Source organism: Copadichromis virginalis, linkage group LG22 (assembly GCF_057382275.1).
Source record: "Copadichromis virginalis isolate Kocher_CV1m ecotype Utaka linkage group LG22, C_Virginalis_male_GT1.1, whole genome shotgun sequence".
Classification (NCBI taxonomy): Eukaryota; Metazoa; Chordata; class Actinopteri; order Cichliformes; family Cichlidae; genus Copadichromis; species Copadichromis virginalis.
The window spans coordinates 23010104-23028604 of NC_140638.1; the positions used below are offsets into that span (position 1 = coordinate 23010104).

The following is an 18501-nucleotide window of genomic DNA, read 5'->3' on the forward strand; positions in this document are numbered from 1 at the left end:
CAGACAGAGACAGACTCGTAAACAGGCATAATGACGTCATGGACAAACAGAGGGACATACGGGCAGAGAAGACCAAGCACAGGCAACCTAAACCAAACATAAGGGCAAGATAACAAAACCTAAACCAGACATAATCATCATCGTCATCAACATCATCATCAGATAACTAAAGAATCAGAATATAATTGTAATCAAAACAGTATCACCAGAGAATAACCAATCCATAATGCAAAAATAAACCAAAACATAAGAAACTCAAAATGCTGGGTCGACCCGACCCAGGACCGTGACACATTCACTTTTGCTTCTTTGCTCTCTCTACAGTGCACATATACTCCTTTGCTTTCCAGCTTCTCCTCTCCCTGCTCCTCTACTTTATTTCCTCTGTGTGCTGTGTGTGAAATGCTAAATTAGAAGTCGGGTTAAAAAAAAAGAGAGAGCCTTGGAGCGAGAGACATCAATAGCTTCCTTTTAATTCTGAGAACTCCCTCTTCCCCCCTTCCTCTTTTCTCTCTCTCTCTCTGTCCTCCTTCCTCTCTCTCTTTTACCCTGCTAATAAAGCCAAATTGGCATGAAAGCTAGTGACCTCTCCCCTCGCCCGCTCCTTTCTCTGCTTAAAGAACCATGTCGGGGGAAGAAACGACAATGACAAAAAGGCTGATGTCATTCTCCATCCGAAAATATATCTCACATCAAGTTCCTTTTATTTTCACCTCTTTTTAAACTCCCTTTCATGCAGCTTTACGTCTAATCTGTTTGCTTTGGGTGTCATCCCGCCATCTCTCACAAAAGACCTTGGTATTTTCTTTCTTCCTTTTTTTAATCTCTTTTCTAGCGTTCCCTTGGGGAAAAAGGGGGAGGGGGTGGGTTGATGAAGCATATTTTTTAATGTCTGATTCGCTTGGCACTTATTTAATAAGTCTGTCTACCTGCCATACCTGCCTGTTACTTTGACTGTCCCCTTTTGAAAGAGTTGGTGCAGAACAACCCGACATCGGCGAGGCTCTTGCAGAGTTTAGATTTAACAATCTTGCTCATTTTTTTCATCTCTGTGTCTTCCTTGACCTTGGGGGTACATTTCTTTTCCTTTTCACACCAACTCCCTGATGCTTTCTTTGTGAAAAAAAAGAAACTTCTTCAGGCCCTTAACTTGGAGGGGGGGCATTTTTGAATTCCCAGAGGACAGGCAAGAGTTGAGCGCACCTGTCATCCGCTTGTCCTCTCTTTTCACAACTTGGCTATGAATTATAAATACAGCGTTTCACTCCCTTTTATTCTTCCCTGGGCATGGAGGGAGTTGAGTGTTCAATACATAGGCACCCACCCACACACACACACACACAAACACTCATGCACACTTGCACTGCATCCTTTTGGGTTATTCATATATTGTACACTTCATCCATATCTTATTTGCATTTCCTTTGTTCTCTCCCTCTTCTGTTGTCCTCCTATGGGCCTCTCTCTTGTCATAATCTCTCTGTTTTTACCACTTTTATGGCACCACACCAAACAGTGACATATAGCCAAAAAGTTTCAGAGCGACAGCACCAACTTTTCCATTAAGCTTTTATGAGTCAGCGTCACTTATATTGCTTTTTCTTGCCCGTTTTGCAGTATGTGATGAAATCTACCTTTTTGATCCCTTCCTCCACGCCTTCACCCCTTCTGGTGTTTGCACCGGTGTGTTTGCATTGTCTCTGCAAATCCTGTCCCTCTGGGAGTATTGACACATTAAGTTTGAGTCTGTGATTATTTTGACTTGGTAGCTGTGTTGTACTCAGAAGAGCAGAGGCACTAATATAATTGGCAATTAAATTAAGGAAGCAAGCTTTCCACACACCCCCCAGCGACTTTGCACAGTGTCTCCTGCAGAATTCTGCACACATGCACTCAATAGTGAACAAAGTCTTCTTAGTAATAAGGTTCCAGCTATAACATAAAAACTAATATTGAGTGAGCAGATTTTTTTATTTTACAAACTGTAGGAAACAATTGTTGTGTTTGATATTGAAGTTTTATTCTTTCTATTTTGTGTTGTTAATTCAAGTAGATATCTTCGCCTGTTCTCAGTCTCAGGATGTCATATACTCTGTGTTTGTCAAAGCACAGGTGTCACATGGTGTGTGTTATGATGCAAAGAGTGAGACTGGTCCTGGCATCCTTTTCTTCAAACTAGCCGACAGTCTTTTTGTAAGCCTAACCAAGCACTTCCATTGCCTCAACCTGAACAAACAGTGAAAGCAAGTGGTGAAAATTTGGTGAAAAGAAAGTTTTCACAGGACTCGATGCAGTCCTGAAGAAAAACTACGTACACACCTAGTGCTTCCATAGGAATTAGGAGTATACATGTCTAAAAAAAAAAATGCACCTGATTAATTAATCTTCAGCAAGTTTGACCACTTCTTTAGAAACAGAAGTTTTGGTAGTTTGCTGTTCTGAGCATTCAGGTGTGTGTTAACACAAAGCCACAATAGTGCCAGAGGTGGGCACGCCGATAAATTCTCCCAAAAGGGCCTACATATTGGGCTCTACATGCTTTTGTTAGCATTCATGGGAGTACTATTAGAAAAAAGAGCAACGTAGCTTAGATTTGTAAAGCTGCATCTCAGAAAAACCACAGGATTTCTGAAACAATGTGCTTTTTACAATCAAGACCAAAGTGGAGATGTTTGGCTATAATGCATTGCACCATATTTGGCAAAAAAACAACCACAGCATATCAGCACAAACCCTTAACCCTCTCAAGGCAGGCGTTGCAGATTTGCAACAAGTAAAAGCTAACAACCTGATTACCCCACATACATATTTTATGAGTTTTTTTTACTCAGAAGCAGTGTTGGGTAAGTTACTTTAAAATGCTTTCGATTGTACTCAGAACTCAGAAATTCTGCCTTCTGAATAGGAAGATGTAGGCAACACCAGACTGCAGATGAGCTGCATACAGGGCTGGACTGGGACAGAAAATTGGCCCGGGCATTTTGACTAGAGACTGGCCCACCATTATAGGAAAAATCATAAAGCCTTTGAATGAAAATAAACACTGTTGTGACAATGATGTACACTGTTTTGATGGTATATATGCATCAATCTATCAATCATTTGTTGTAAGATTCAGATAATTATTTTTTAAAAGCTAGACATTTTAAATGAGAATAAGAAAGAAAAGTATTTCTTTGTGCCCCCCTTTCCCTGTTAATGCCCTACATGCCCCCCTGGCAACACTTTGCTAGACCCGCCCCTGCACAGTTACCAGCTGTCAGCTACATAAAAAAAGGATCCTGGTGTTATTTGTCTCTCAGAAACAGTTCATAACTTCCCTTCAACTCATTCATGTCACCTAAAAGGTAAACCTGTTTCTCCATCACCTGTTCAGCTCTGATGATTCAGTAAGGACATCTCCTGGTTTCATCTTCATGTTTCCCTCTCACCAGATAACCAAACCATATCATGACCAGCAGCTTTTTTGCAGCTGTGGCTCCAGCAAACATCAGCTGATACTAGAAATTAATATTAAATAAATTTTAACAACAGCTGATCAAGCTTAAACGTGCTGCTGTTGTTTAGCGCGACATCCGCTGGTTTCCTCTTTCGGCGCAAAGTGAGCGATAAACAAACAAGAGAGCCGATCAGCTGATCATTGATCAGTTTTCATGACTGAAGTAGAAACGGGAGAGGGAGGGGGGAGAATGAAAGAAGAAGAGGCAGCTGTGCAGCGTAAACACAGAATAACTCCAGCTTTGTGCCTTTTTCATTGTAGCTGAATTACGGGACAAACTGTTCCTTTTCACCTCAATAAGAAACGCGTAATATTTTCTCTGAATACCAGACGGGACGGTTGGCAACTCTAATAACTTATGAACAAAATAAAGTTCAACATCATTAACTTCATAGCACCACCCAGCTGTATAGAAACTCCGTCATGCTAGCTAGCACGCAGTACGGAAAAAGTCAGAATAACGAAAATAAACTCCACCTAAACTTGGTTCATATCTGACCCAGAGAGACTGCAGGTCATAACTTCTTACCTGAAGTTCAGTTCACACTTGGACCGGTGGCCGCCTCGGGTCTCTTTTCCTTCTGCGTCCCCTTTCCCTCATCCACCTGCTGGCCTCCACCACTTGCTAATGTTACTGAATCTGTGGAAGCTCCGCGATAGCCACCACACGAAGTAACGAGTAACGAGCCTATCTAAATCCCAGTAACGACTAACGCGTTCCTGATTTTGGCATAATAACTAGTTACCGTGCTCGTTACCACAATAATAACGTAGTTACTGTAACGCGTTACTTAATAACGCGTTAGTCCCAACACTGCTCAGAGGTATTATTTTGTGCATTAGCAACAAAAACTTAATTTGAGCCTGAGAGGGTTAATATCAACTGTCAATCACAACGGATGATGATTTGGCTTGGTTTGCAGCAGTGGGACCTGGGCAGGATGAAGATGTCCTCTGGCATTAACATCAGCACAAAAACTGTGTTCCAGGAGCTTCATGACATGAGATAGATAGATAGATAGATAGATAGATAGATAGATAGATAGATAGATAGATAGATAGATAGATAGCACCACTTTGCCACCCAGCCTGGTTAAAATGGTTAATTCAAACATAAATGTTTCCCTTTTTAATGCCTTGGGTTAAACGTGCATCGCACGCAGTTGCTTAAGATAAGAACATAAAAGTTAACGTCCCATTGATGAATGTTTCTAATTAAAGAGTTTCTTGTGAGTTCACGTGCATAGGTAGCTGTGCTTCCACTTCACACGGATGACTCCCTCTTCTTTTTTTTTCTTTTCAGAGGCACAACAGTGAATTAGCAAGTCTGCATTAGTATGTGAAACATCCCTCTCCTCAACTTTCTAAATTACACTCTGCTCTGCCCATTACTGCGAGCCCAATGGGAGCAAGGTTTGTTTAGCTCTGCTCCAATGGGACTGGATGTTGTTTGAAGGCCTGCCATTTCAATCAGGGTTGTTGTTCAGCTGTTGTTGTCTTTTGGGGAACCTGGCCAGGCTCATCGCCAGGGGGACACATGTGGTTCATCACGCCTGTAATTGGATTTGATTTTGCGTTCTCCACTTTTTTTCCCCATGTTTAATCAGGGGACTGTGCCACCAATGACTTTAGGGTAGCACAAAACATCATAAAACAAAGAGGGTAGGACTGACAGGGGAGCCCAAAGTGAAGTTGCACGGTGATTAGTGATGTGGGAAAAGTTGGCAAAGAGTTAATTAGAATACATGGATATTTGTCAGTTTACAATTTAAGTCCCAGCTTAAGGGAATGGAATCTACACAGGCTTTTTAAGTGAATGTATTTTAGAAATGCGTTTTCACCTTGTGTGCACATGAACGTATCGGAGGCATAAGGGAGGCGGGTGATAATCATGAGTAGCTGCATAAATTATGACATGGCCTTCCTCTCAAGGGGGAACCCACAGTCAGGCCATTTGTGATAGGAAAAGAGAGGAGGAAGTCTATTATCACGCTGCCTTTGTGGACTGATGACAGGCAGCTGCAGGGGTTAGGACAAACCCGCAGGGACCAGACGCCTCAGCCCTCCCCGCCACCCCCTCTCCCTGCTGGTGACTGAAGCAAAGAGAAAGGGGGAGAAAGATAGTAGGAGATGGAGCTTACCATGCTCCCAAACCCCACCGGTACTTTAAAGGTCAAGATCTTACAGTCCCATGTTTTATCTTAAGGAGTGGGGAGAACATCGATAGTGTGTATGAATGTGTGTGTGAGCGAGAAAGAGAGAGGTCATAATAAAGGCTTTCTCCTTCCTATGTTACTGACAAGAAAAATAGTGAGGTGAGGATTTTTTTGTTTAATCCATTTTTGTGTTTACAAAGTAACAGTCACCAACTAAAAAGAACAACGTATCTCTGACTTTTGTAAGAATTTCGAGCTTTGAGGATGGGTTTCTCCTGGTTTCCTGTCTAAAACAGGAATAACCAGAATAACCACAATGCATGTGATCTCCATGAAGTTTCATTAAAGATAACATGATGTTAGGCTGATGAAATAGCAAAGTGTGTGTGTGTGTCTTTGATGCATCCATAGTTCTTTCTTCTGTTTTCTCTGTTAGTTTCCTTCTCTTCCCTAGTTTCCATGTGTGTGTGTGTGTCCTGTTGTGTTACTTCTCATCTTTGTCTTTTTATCCATTATTCACTGCTTATTTTCACTTATATCAGTTAGCTCAGTCCATTTCCTATAGGTTTCCTGTTTATTTATACTCTTGTCTTTTCCCTGAGTGTCTTGTTAGTCCAATCCTTTTCCCCTTGGGTTTTGTTTGTACAAATGAATTTTTTTCCTGGTTGCTAGCATGTTTTGAGTCGTGCATTGAAATTTACTTTTTGTTTGTTAAATGCTCTTCTTCTATCTGCCCTCCATTAGTCTGTTAAAGGTGTATTTTCAGCAAAAGAATTAATTCAATTAATTTTTTACACTTTTAGTAATGAATATACTACAGTAGGTTATTGCTTTAAATCAGTGGTTCTCAAATTGTGTGGCGAGAGTTCTGACAGGTGGGGCGCAAGTTACCTGGCAGAAAAGTCATGCGGAACTAATGTTTGACATCGGAATCACTTTTATGGCGGAACAAAGAAATTCGCGTCAGTTACGTTAATAATATGCGCATCCGCTGAAAAGCTGCAGATGTGTGTCTAAGTCGACTTACACACCCGAAACGTCGACTTGGACATCCGAAAAGCTGCAGCCGTGTGTGTAAGTCGACTTACACATGCGGCTGGTGCTTTTCGGCTACAGCCTACACACATCAACAACAACAGGATCCAACAGGAGTTCATTCTGTAATTGCGGATGCCGCTCAGGTATGTCCACCTCCCCCGCAGCCACGCCACAGACCACGCCCACCACAGCTCTGGAGTCAAAAACAGGCTCACTGCAGCCACTAGGAGTGAATAGTTTTAAACTCTTACTATATTATATATTTTTCATCCCTCCTCACAAGTTTCTGGATTTTTTTTATTTTTTTTATAAGACTAAAACTGAACATTGTTTTCCATGTCTGGCAATGTTCACATTCATTTTAACTTGTTGCTTTCTTTGAAGAAGTTAGTCACTAATGAATCAGTCTTGTGATAAAAGTTACAAATAGTTGTTTGAAATGAAAGTTGTTTGTTTAAAACAAAAATTACTGAAGGATTGTGAATGAGTTTACTATCTAAATAAAGTTGCAGCTATGCTTTTCTATCATTGTTTTGTTTAGATGGGGCATGAAAATATTTCTTCCTGCCATGTGGGGAATGATGTAAAAAGTGTGAGAACCACTGCTTCAAATTAATGCCAAATCAATTTGTTGTGTAGGCTGGCTTATTTGTGATACTGTGGTGTAAACCAGCTTACAGACATTACAAGTCAGAAAAATGACTATTTTTAATAATAAGCATTTGAATAATTCCATGAGTTAAAACAGTTATAAAGCTCGAGCTTTAAATAAACAACCCCAAAATGTCTTGCTTAGCTTTTTCCCCATATCTTCAAGCTTCATTTCATTTCCCGACTCAATTGCATTACATGAACTAAGACAATTACACAAATCAAGGTTTGCATCATTTTGAGAAACCACCATCAGTCAACACACTTTATGTTCCCAAAAAAACCTTCACCGGCTTCTAGTCTTGGCTGCACAACTAAAGCCACAAGCTAAAGCTACATTTCCTCAATGCCTTCAATATCATATGTTAAATTTAAGAACGCACTAAACATTTTCTAATGCACCCTTCAAAATTACCCGGCTATTTTCCCTGTTTTCATTCTGACATCCCACTGCCCTACTCTATGCTACCCACACAGCCTGAGTGGCAGTGGTTCGCCCACTGAATTACGCCATAATCTAAATCTGCCACTGAATGACCGTTAGAACAAGATAATTATGTCAGCTAGGCAGCCATCAATGTGTCATACATCTGAGTGCTCAGTAGTACACTTTTTGGTGAGTAGAGCGTCATGAGCCTTTCACTCTATGTTTTGGCTGGATGGAAATTTTTATTTGAAATCCTTACTGTGTTGTAGCTGTGCAGAGTCTTCTAGTTGAAACAGCAGAGAGTTGGATATTGATTAGACTCATGAGTGTGTCAAACTGTGCTTTCTTCATGTAAGTACACAGCAAATCCAGCATGTCCAAATTAACACTGTTGGATTTGATTTCAACACTATTAAAGTGTCTATATGGGTCCACACCAGAGAGTGTTAATTTAACTCTTTTTGGAGAGTTGGTACGTTAACTCTGATTTAGTGTTAAACACCAAATCTGTCTGGAGTTGATAATTTAACACTTGGTGTTAAGAGTTTATATATTAACTCTCAAAGAGTATTTTAGTTTAACTACGTAAGAGTTATCTTCTAATTCATTCTAAAAAGCGGGAATTTTACTGTTCTGAACTTCTAGAAATTTCTTTTGGAAATAAACATTTACTAAAAAGATGCAATGGTTTTTGAAAAACATTTATTCTGAACTGTGCACCACAATTTCAAAACATTTTCTGAAAGATGTAACAGTATACATGTTCTCACTTTCATTAGTATTTTGTTTATCAAAAGGTCTGACATGGTAAATGCAAATAACAGCATTCTCATCACTTATTTCTTCAATACAATATGCATGTCCTTCATTCATCCCTTTGTGGAACTTCAACGCACTTCTGCTCTCCCCCATATTCCATCTACACAAGCATATCCTGTGTGGAGATTGAATAAAAATCAGTTGACACTAATTAATGGCACAAATAATCCAGTAAACAATTGCAGCACAGTAAAAAAAAAAAAAAAAAAAAAAAAAAAAAAAGGAATCCTCTTTGAGCCATTACTTGTGTAAAGTATTTTCCCAAAAGACAAGGACACAGGCAACAGGTAATACTGAACTAAATGTAAAACCTCAACCTTTTTCATTTTTACCTAAACCGTGTGCACAAAACTCTGGAGGGATCTATGCTAACGTAGAATCGAGTCAGGACGTCAGCTACTGCTGTTTGCTCGTTTTTTTTAATGGGAAATCGTTTTCAGGCTTCAAGTAGCACCATTATACCAACATTTCACATTCTAGACATTGTTTTAGGTGTATATTAGACCAAAAGTTTGACTGAAAATTCACATGCAAGCTTTTTTCAAGGCTGTGGTATTTGCCCGCAAACAATACCTTTCAGCTAGCTAAAACAGAATATTATGCTATCACCGAGCAACGTGGCTAATGCCTTTCACACAGCTTTGTCTCAACTCCAAAGAGCCACAGAAGTAAAAGCTCATAATAATAATTGAAACAATCTTTGAAAAAATGACTTACCAAGCATGGCAAACAACTCAAATATGTAGAGCAAAATGTTCTGAAACGGCTTCACTTCAGCTTCGATTGGAGCCGTGCTGGAGGCGGAGTCTGTGAATTTACTCTATTGGTGTCATAGCCCCTGTAGGAGTTCAGAGTTAAGAGGTCAAGAGTTAATGTTTCCATTGTAACACCTCCAGATTTGACAGAGAAACACTCATTTTTAACACTCGATTTTAACTACTGTCATTTTACACCTCAGAGTTACATTAAAAGAATGTGACTCTGCTTAGAGTAAAATTAACTCTACTTTTGCAAGGAGACTATTAACACCAAAACATTTAACACTTTTGAATTTGCTGTGTACACTCTAAAAAAAGAATCTCTTTTATTATTTTCTACATTTTGTAATCAACGGTTTAAAAAATTGTGAAGTCTTACGATGACATGTGTTTACCAAAACGTAATATAACAGAATCACATCTGAGGTAAGTCAGGGGAAGGGCCTAAATTCAACACCAATCTTTGTCATTGGTTAGGATTACTTTCATTGTAAAAAAAATAAAAAATAATTTGCCCTCATAAATATAAAGCAGTAATTTTCAGCTGAAATATATCAAATCAGAGCTTTATTTATTTGAACAATTACCAGTCAGTAGTTTAGTAATACAATTTATATGAAATCAAAACAGTACTTTAAATGAGCTTTTTGGGCATAAATAGTTTGTTTTTTTAAGTGTAATTAAATAATGCAGAAAAGTGACTCGTGTTTTGTTTTTCTTTTATTTATTTATTGTAGTTTTCAGATGGTGAAACAAAGAAAAATATTTTTTTTTTACAGAACTTTTACAGTGTACATATTGATTGTTCTTCCAAAAGAAACTAGCAACAGACAAGAGAAAGCAACAAGTGTAATCAGGTTTAAGACCGTTCAAAAATGGTTATGAATTTGGCTAACTCATCTCTGTTGATAGCATTCTTTCCCTGCAGGCGCAAGGCCAAAGAAATGAATCTATCCCAAGCCCTTGACTCTCTGAACAACTATCAGCGACAGAAGTGAGATTGATTTTTGTCCCCAGGGTGCAATTTGAGATTCAAGTATAAACATAGTCATTTTCATTGCAATTCTGAAAGGCTATGCTGCCTGAAAAGGAGTGGAATAATGAATAAATCTAAGGGCCTGTCTCTGACTAAATTGCCACTGAGTCAAGTAAAGTGCTGTTAAAGAAATGGAGTGATGATTGTACAATTTAGTTGACAGAGGAAAACAGTGCATTTAGGTGCTATCTGAGTGAAGACAATTTCTTCAGAAAAGAAAGCAGGTATTAAATTATATTCCACAATATTAAGAAAAACAAAGAAAAATAGTTTTTCAAGATCATTCTAAAATAATCCACTTTTCCCGATGTGGCATAAAATGTTTCGAGACATGTGACATCTTACTATTAGGATCTGGAATTCTAGTATTGCTGGAGTACTGCAGCAGCTTTGCGGCTCTGATTTTCTATTCAGGCAGGCTTTTCTGTCCTGACTGACTCTGATTATCTTTCAGATCAACAGGACACAGTGACATAAAAGAGTAATGAAAGTGTTTTTTTTTCCCCTGAGCTATTTCTTTTGCAGACACAGAGAGACTCCTGTATCCAATGTGGGTTTTTTTCTTCTTTGAAAAGGAATGAGTTTCTCTTCAGCATGCAGAAAATGTTACCTGATCAGAATTTTCTTATTTCTATAAATTTTTAACACCTGGAATAGAAGTGAGCAGCTAAAAATGGAAAGAGGCGAGCTTTTCGTGTTCTGCGTATGCGCATTAGTCTAGACTCGGTCGCCCCACTCATCTCTAACCAACCTGTTGCAGACTGCCCCGCTCAGCAGTACTGTAATATCCCTTCATTCCGTTCTGATCCTAACACACAGACACACTTCTGCACAAACACATCTATTCTCTCTATTCTGTTGCTGTGGCCAATGCTGACTCAGGATATATGAAGACCAAAAAGAATAGACAAAGCGCTGACAACACCAGGTCATTTGGCTCACAGCGAAAAGGCTGCACGGGCTGACAAAATGTGCATTTCCGCGGCCGTAGCACTTGTGAGCACTTTGTGGAGTGAATTTTTTCAGTTTAACATTTTCTCTTTTGCCTTGCCAAAAGACACTACTGTTCAGTCTTTACAACATGACTTATGTACATCTGTCCAGTCTTTCTTTAGCTTTAACTGTTGATTTTTTCATGCTCGCCAGACGGGAAAAAAAAATGCATGAAACAGCCATTTGTTTTATGAAAGTGACACCACCATTCAACGCCTCCTTATCTCATCATTGATTGGCTGTTGGATTAGCAAGCTGCTTTGACCAGTGTGTGGTATCGATGGGCTGCCTGTCAGAGTCAAAAGAGCCCTCCAAGCCATTGAACAGAATTCAATGGACCTGGGGCAGGGGGGTATTGATGGCGACCTGGAAATCAGATGGGTCTTTTTGCTGTGACTGCAGGATGTTGTTCCCAAAAGGTGTCGTGACACATGTTGTGAGTGTGTCTTGGTTGCATTGGTTGGACTGTTACTGACATGTCGCATGTATTTAATTAATTTAATCATGTCACTGAATTGATGTCATGTCAAAAATTTTAATTGATGTAACTGTTTCACCGTGTTGAACATGACCAGGGAACAAAGCTGGTCAATATTAGCGTAGATTTATGTACATTGAGTGGACTGTAGCTCATGGTGGGGGGGGGGGGAGTCAAACGTATACTACTGTGTAACTTCTGTAACAATGCAACCTTTCCATGCAAAATAGTTCGTAATTTTGTGATTTTGATACAGCATGTGCATGTGCTTACTCGTGTTTGTGTGTATGAATCAGTGTGTGCGCACTCATGCTCATGCTATCTACTCCTTACGATCAGCGTATGTGTTTATGGGCTCGGCTTGCCTCCCGAATCACGCCGGGTCGTCTGGCCTCTCTGGCACACTGCTGCCAGTCTGGAGCACGAGATAAAGTTCTGGCCTAAAGGAAAGGAGGCAGACCACATCCACCTTCTTTATACCTAATCCGCCCTCTCTCCCTCTCATCCCCTCCCTTGTACCCTCTCTCCATCTCACTATCTCTTCCCATGCATACCACCTCTCAGACCTATGTCCTTCAATACGCCATGCTCCTTTTTTTAAATCAACCTTGAATCAACCTTCCTATCAACAGCCACAGTCCTTGAATTACTGTGGATTTAAAAGATAGTGAAACCACACAGTTTTTTTCTCTACTTCTTATCCATTCTTTGTTATTATATCTAGAAATTTGCCTACACTCTTGCAAATTAACAGAAGAAAAAAACAGCAAGTGAAACAATAAAAGGAAAAGTGGATACGAAAAAAATTCATTTTTCATGGACTAAAACCTTCTGTGCTTACCTGGTCTTTTGAGTTAGCACTAAGTAGCACAGAACAGATACTGCAGATAGTGGAACAAAGCTTTTATGGGATATTTGCTGTACTTCTATTGTATATTTGTTCATAATGAAACATTTCAGTTCCCATTGCTGTGCTCAGAAATAAGAAACAGCTACTGAGAAAATATTTACAGTTGCACACATTGGATTGCACAACCTTTGGAAGCTTAAAGGGAATTGGGATGGACAGATGATACAATATAATAGACATATATAACATAGCATTGGCCAGGGGGAGGTAAGCAAGCAGTGACTGTTTGTTGTTATACATTCTGAATATCTGTTTTAGACCTGCAGAGAGAGGAGACTTATTCAAGGTAAAATCAATGGATTTACAGATCATTGAGGGACATTTTACTTATCCCAGGCATTTAGAGAGGCATTTATTGCTTTTATAATTATAGAAATGTGCACTGCGTTTGCCCTGTTGGGAAATAACTAGTGTTTAGATTGATTTATTTTGTACCTTTGACTTTAGTATTAGTTTATATTTACACATTACTCTGAAAATCGATTTGCAAAAACTCGAGCTAATCTCCTAATCCGAGTTTGCTTTTTTAATGTTTGATGATGTGCTCAAACCTGGGTTGAAGACATTGATTCAGCATGTTTTTAACCCAGGAAGCTGTGAAAGACCTTTATATCATGTCCCTTTATACGAGACAACAATCATTCAAATGCCAGTTCTGAATGTACTGTGGAAGAAGGCATTTATGTGACGAAACGTACGATGCAACACTAAAATAAAGCAGCTAATGTTCACCATGCATCACCAGTAATGTTAAGGAATATTAAGTATAAATGGTGGCTATAGGAACAACACACATTATGCTTTATATTCGTCAGTGATGTTAAGTAGTTAGTTTGCACAAAAGTTTTTAAAGAAGTTATAATGGGAATAATGAATCTTTGATTTCTTTATGAACTAACTACACAGCCACGATGTTTTAGAGCATTAACCTAACTGAATTTGATGCTCTGTCTGACCTCTCAATGAACTCTCTCTGGCTATTGGCAGTCCCTAGTAGGATGTCAATACACCTCCGGCTTTGTTAAAATATGCAGGCTTTAATAAAGTTATGTTTCCCCGAACTTGCATAGTTACTTAAACGGAAGAATATCATTCCCTCATTTTTAGGTTCATCTGAAACGTAGATGGATCCAGACTGGATGATGATGTCAATTTTAGCCGGACTGTTTAGCTTGATTTGTAAAACAAATTCATTGCGCATCTTTGTATCCAAATATCCAGACACAGATCCTGTCTGCATGAGAATGATTGTCCTCTGTCACTGTCATTAACATTTGCATTTCAATAGTCCTTGCTTGATTGAACACCAACAGCAGTATAAGTGGTTTGGAAGGCAATTTCCTTTTTGCTTCAAAACAAATATCCATACTTATTGATGCTTCTCTTCATCAGAATCAAGACTGAAACATCCTCCGTTGCTTTCCATTTGTCTCTTGGGGAAAAAAAGTATTCTGTATTTTTGTGTTCATGTCTTATTTTTTTCTTTATGGTTGCTGTTTCATATAATGGCAGATCTTTTATTATTATTATCATGATTGTTATTATCATTTAATTCCTTTTTGCATTATTGCATATGTATTTTTTTAGCTTTATGGATGTTTTTTTGTGGCTTTTAGTGCGTCACACATCTCTTTGGTTTAACCTTGAATAACTCAGTACTTTTGGCTGGTTTTTGGATTTTGTGCAAACAGCAGTGATCACTAAAGTTGAAACCCACAGACAGTAATGGCCTCCTGATTCTTCCTCTGGCAGCAGCTATAGCATTTCTACTTTTTTCCACTTACAGTTGGATTAGCAACAACATATTCTGACATTTTTAGTTCACAAAGGATGAATACCTGAGCTTGGTGACACCATAGACTTTGGTGCTAGTGCATGAGTATCATTGGTTTCGGGGAAATCTCTAAGCACTTATTAAGTCTTAAGTATTAAGATGCCCCGTTATGCTCATTTCCAGCTCCATGTTTTACAGTTGTTGGACTCTTTCACCTGTTTTGGCTCCTCTCCCTTTAAGAATACCTTCCTTTCTTCTGATTGGATGCCCCCTCACATTGGAAGGCTTGAACAGCACGTGGGTGCCTTCTTTTCTCACACTGGAGGGTTATTAACCATGAATGTCATGTTTAAGGTCAAAGCACCTCAATGGCGTTTTAGTCTAGGATTGGACTACACCACTCCAAAACCTTCAATTTGTGTTTTTTGGACATGCTGGTGTGTTTTGGATCATTAATTGCTTCACAATCTGGGAGTGCTTGAGCTTCATGGCACAGACTGACAGCCTTGCATTTTCGTAATAGAGAGTAGAATTCATGTTCATCCAGGTCCTGAAGCAGCAGAGCAGCTCCAGACCATCACACTACCACCACCATGTTTCACTGTTGCTGTGATGTTCTTTTTATAAAATACTGTCTTAAGCTGCGTTCACACTGCAGGTCTTAATACTCAATTCCGATTTTTTTCAATCAAATCTAATGTTTTTGTCTGCTTGTTCACACTACAAATATAATGTGACAGCAAACGCGCTCTAGTGTGAACCCTCAAAACCGCCCGCATGCGCAAAAGAAGACGTCACACACAACACGCTCTGTTTAGAGTCAGACCAAACAGTATTGTTTGACTGATGGCCCTTAATATAAAGACTTGTTTCAGACTTTACGTTTCCCAATTTAGCTTTAAGTTATAAAGTTATTTTGTTATTTACATATGGCCTAATAATTACCCTTATTGCTGTTTTAGAGAGGAGCGGTGCTTCAAAGGATAGTTGCAGATTTCTGTCAGAATCCGCAGATTCTACAGTACAAATAAAATGTTCACGTTTCTCCAACGTTGTCTTCCAAACAGTTTCACTGGATGGCCAGGAAGCGTTCGCGATGTCTTCTTTGGCGCTGATAATTGGCGTCTGTCTTGTGTCAGTAACGTAAAAGACAGATTTAATGCAACATGACCATTCAAACAGCTGTTGTTTTCTAAAACATCAGATATGTATCAGATTGATGCGCTTTCGCCTGCAGTGTGAACGTAGCCTTAGTTTTATGTCTGAGGTGGCGGGACTTCCAAAAATTCTTAACCTTTGCCTTGTCACTCCACAGAATAGGTATCGTCAAGATGTTTTTTGGGGAAATGTGAGACAAGCCTTTGTGTTCTCAAGCCTTTGAGTCATTGGTGTGCTCTTGGAGAATTTAGCTGACTGGTCACTCCTGGGAAGGTTCACCATTGTTTCAACTTTTCTCCATTTGTGGATAGTGGTTCTCACAGGGGTTTTCTTATATTGTGGCATCATGTGTTGCTTTTGCTCTTTGAGATCTGTTGGCCTACTTCACTTTGTCAGACAGGTTATTTTTAATTGATTTATTGATTAATGACATTATGCAAAAAAGCTAAGAAATCAGAAAGGAGCTCAAACAGTTTTTCACCACACTGTAGTTGTCAAACCTTTGGCCATCTTTAATGAGGAAATCCACCATTATAATGTTGTGTTTATTAGACAGCATAACATTATTTCTTTTCAACATTTTGGAAAGAAACAGCTACTTTTTTCAGTGCAATTAATATGAATGATCATACTTTTAAGACCACCTAAAAAAATCTGCATTATGTGCATGTTAACATTCAGCTGTAAGCAGTGGTGTGGTTGAACAGACGTGCAGTTCTACTTCCCAGGGCATCAGTTGTTCGTTTGTTTCCTATCTTTTTTTTTTACATCTGTTTCTTTTTATGTTCTATTGATGTGTGGAGAGGTTATGACATTGGACATGCAGTGTATTCACAAATGCTCAGATGCACAAACTTCAGAGAAAGAGATGGGAACTCTGACAGAAGCTGACTCATGTTTTTGTCAGGATGATATTTGACAGCTTTTACTCTCCCAAAAGACATGTTTTCTGACCTTGCCTTACAATTGTTTGAAAACACAGACAGTAAAGAAATCATGCCAGACTTCAACCACTCCAAGTGATGAATTTATGCTCTAGGGTTTCCACAATGTGTGCAAAGAGGTAGGTGTAGGTGACATCAATCTGGCTTATAACAGCCTATATCTGATAGAAGTTTCCCTTTGCTTATTGTGCTCTGGGTTGCACATCACTTGCTACTGTGCATTATTTGGTTCCCACTGTGCGTGATCTTCATTATCAAAAGCCCAATGTCAATGTTCCTGATGAAGAGTACACCTTTCATCGAAGACAGGAACATCATTTCTCTTTTCTTTCACTTTCTTTTTCCTTTCTTTATATTTTAGGCTCCCCATCCCTTATCCATCGTTCCCTCTATATATCTGTCAGTGCATGAGGTGAGGAGAAGAAGTGAAGCAGACAAGAAATATATCCCAGTGAAAGACAGGTCTGGATAAATAAAGAAGAGGTATATTCAGCCCTACCCAAGAGGGAAAGCTGAAGGGAGACAGGGGAAGGATTTTTTTTTCCTCAAGGCAGCTGTCAGATTTTGAGAGGACAATGAACAAGGGAGAAAGAAGGTAAAAAGAAGGAAAAGTAGAGGTGAGGGAACATGCTGAATGGATGGGTGATAATAAGAGATAGGGCACAAAGTCGGTATTGATAAAGGAGAGGAGGACAGATGCAATGTGGCATGTACAGCCATAGGTAGAGAAAGAGTGCTGTCTAGGTGCAAGACTGCTGCAGTGAAGCTGTGTTTGAGCTATTTGTTCGGTAGGACAGTGAAATTATAATTTTAAATTTTAAAGAGGAGATTTTCCTTTGCCAGAACCAACTAGAGTGTAACCTAAATTTGATAAACAGCTGCAGACATACACATCAGCCCCAGACTTTGCCTTATTTAGAGAGAATTTGTATCAGACTTCTTTGGAAAAACAAAAGAGTGAAAAAACATGACCCCAAAATGCCAGCTTTTCAACAGCTAAGGTATAAACAGCTAAGGTATAAAGTTCCACTCTATTAATTAGATTTGAAAAGGTGTCTTAAACACAGCGGCTATTTCCTCAAACAAGCAGAGAAGCATAATTCTTGAATAAAAAAAAAAAATATGAAAACCGAGATTTCTAATATCAAGGCTTTCACCTGGCAGTAATGACGTGTCAAACAATCACAATATTTTAATAGGCTCTCATTTAAATCAGGCTGTCAGGACTGTTGCGTGGATTCTTTTTTTTCCAATCGCAGCTCTGCCCCCCAAAAAATTAAAACCTTGAAGGTGGGAATTAAATTTGGGTGTAGCGGTGAACCTATAAGTGCTTGTCTTGATCTGACTTAATTTGAGTCATTCCTTTAGACGAGCATGACAGCTGCTACGCTCATATCTGTTATGTTTTGGCAAAATCAAACACTGCTGCTTTATTTACAGTACTTAAAAGATGTCAGATGACTAAAATTTATAAAAGCTTCTTTCCTTGACGTCCACCCATTGGAAGCAGTGCATTTTTCAAGCAATGCTTTAGTAGATCCCCTCACTAAAGACATGACAGCTTTATTTTTATTAGTTGGCTTTTATTAGTCCTTTTTCAAGTATCTTCTGCAACTTGACCGTTCATGTTTTTATAATCCCGTTACTTTACTGATAACTTATTTTCAAAAGTAATTAATTACTTAGTTACTTTTTAAAAACACGATTTACAACCTGAATCTAAAACATAAAATAAACTATTTTTTGTGTTTACATTCAGTCTTTCAAATAGATGCAAGTAAAACACAGCAGAAAATAAATAAAGTCAAAGACTAGCTAGCGGTCCTTTTGCTCTATTTTCACCTGTAAAGCAGGAGTGGG

At 38.9% G+C, this 18501-nt stretch overlaps 1 protein-coding gene and 1 long non-coding RNA gene across 12 annotated transcripts in view; one reads left to right on the forward strand and one right to left on the reverse strand.

Moving 5' to 3' along the window:
- adgrb2 (adhesion G protein-coupled receptor B2) overlaps nt 1-18501 on the forward strand; it is a 266514-nt gene that overhangs the window by 42207 nt on the left and 205806 nt on the right. The window lies entirely within an intron of this gene.
- LOC146683381 (uncharacterized) lies at nt 8457-9736 on the reverse strand. Its single transcript, XR_014917551.1, has 2 exons — nt 9308-9736; nt 8457-8705 (listed from the first exon to the last, which is right to left on the reverse strand). It is a non-coding gene; the product is annotated as an uncharacterized LOC146683381 (long non-coding RNA).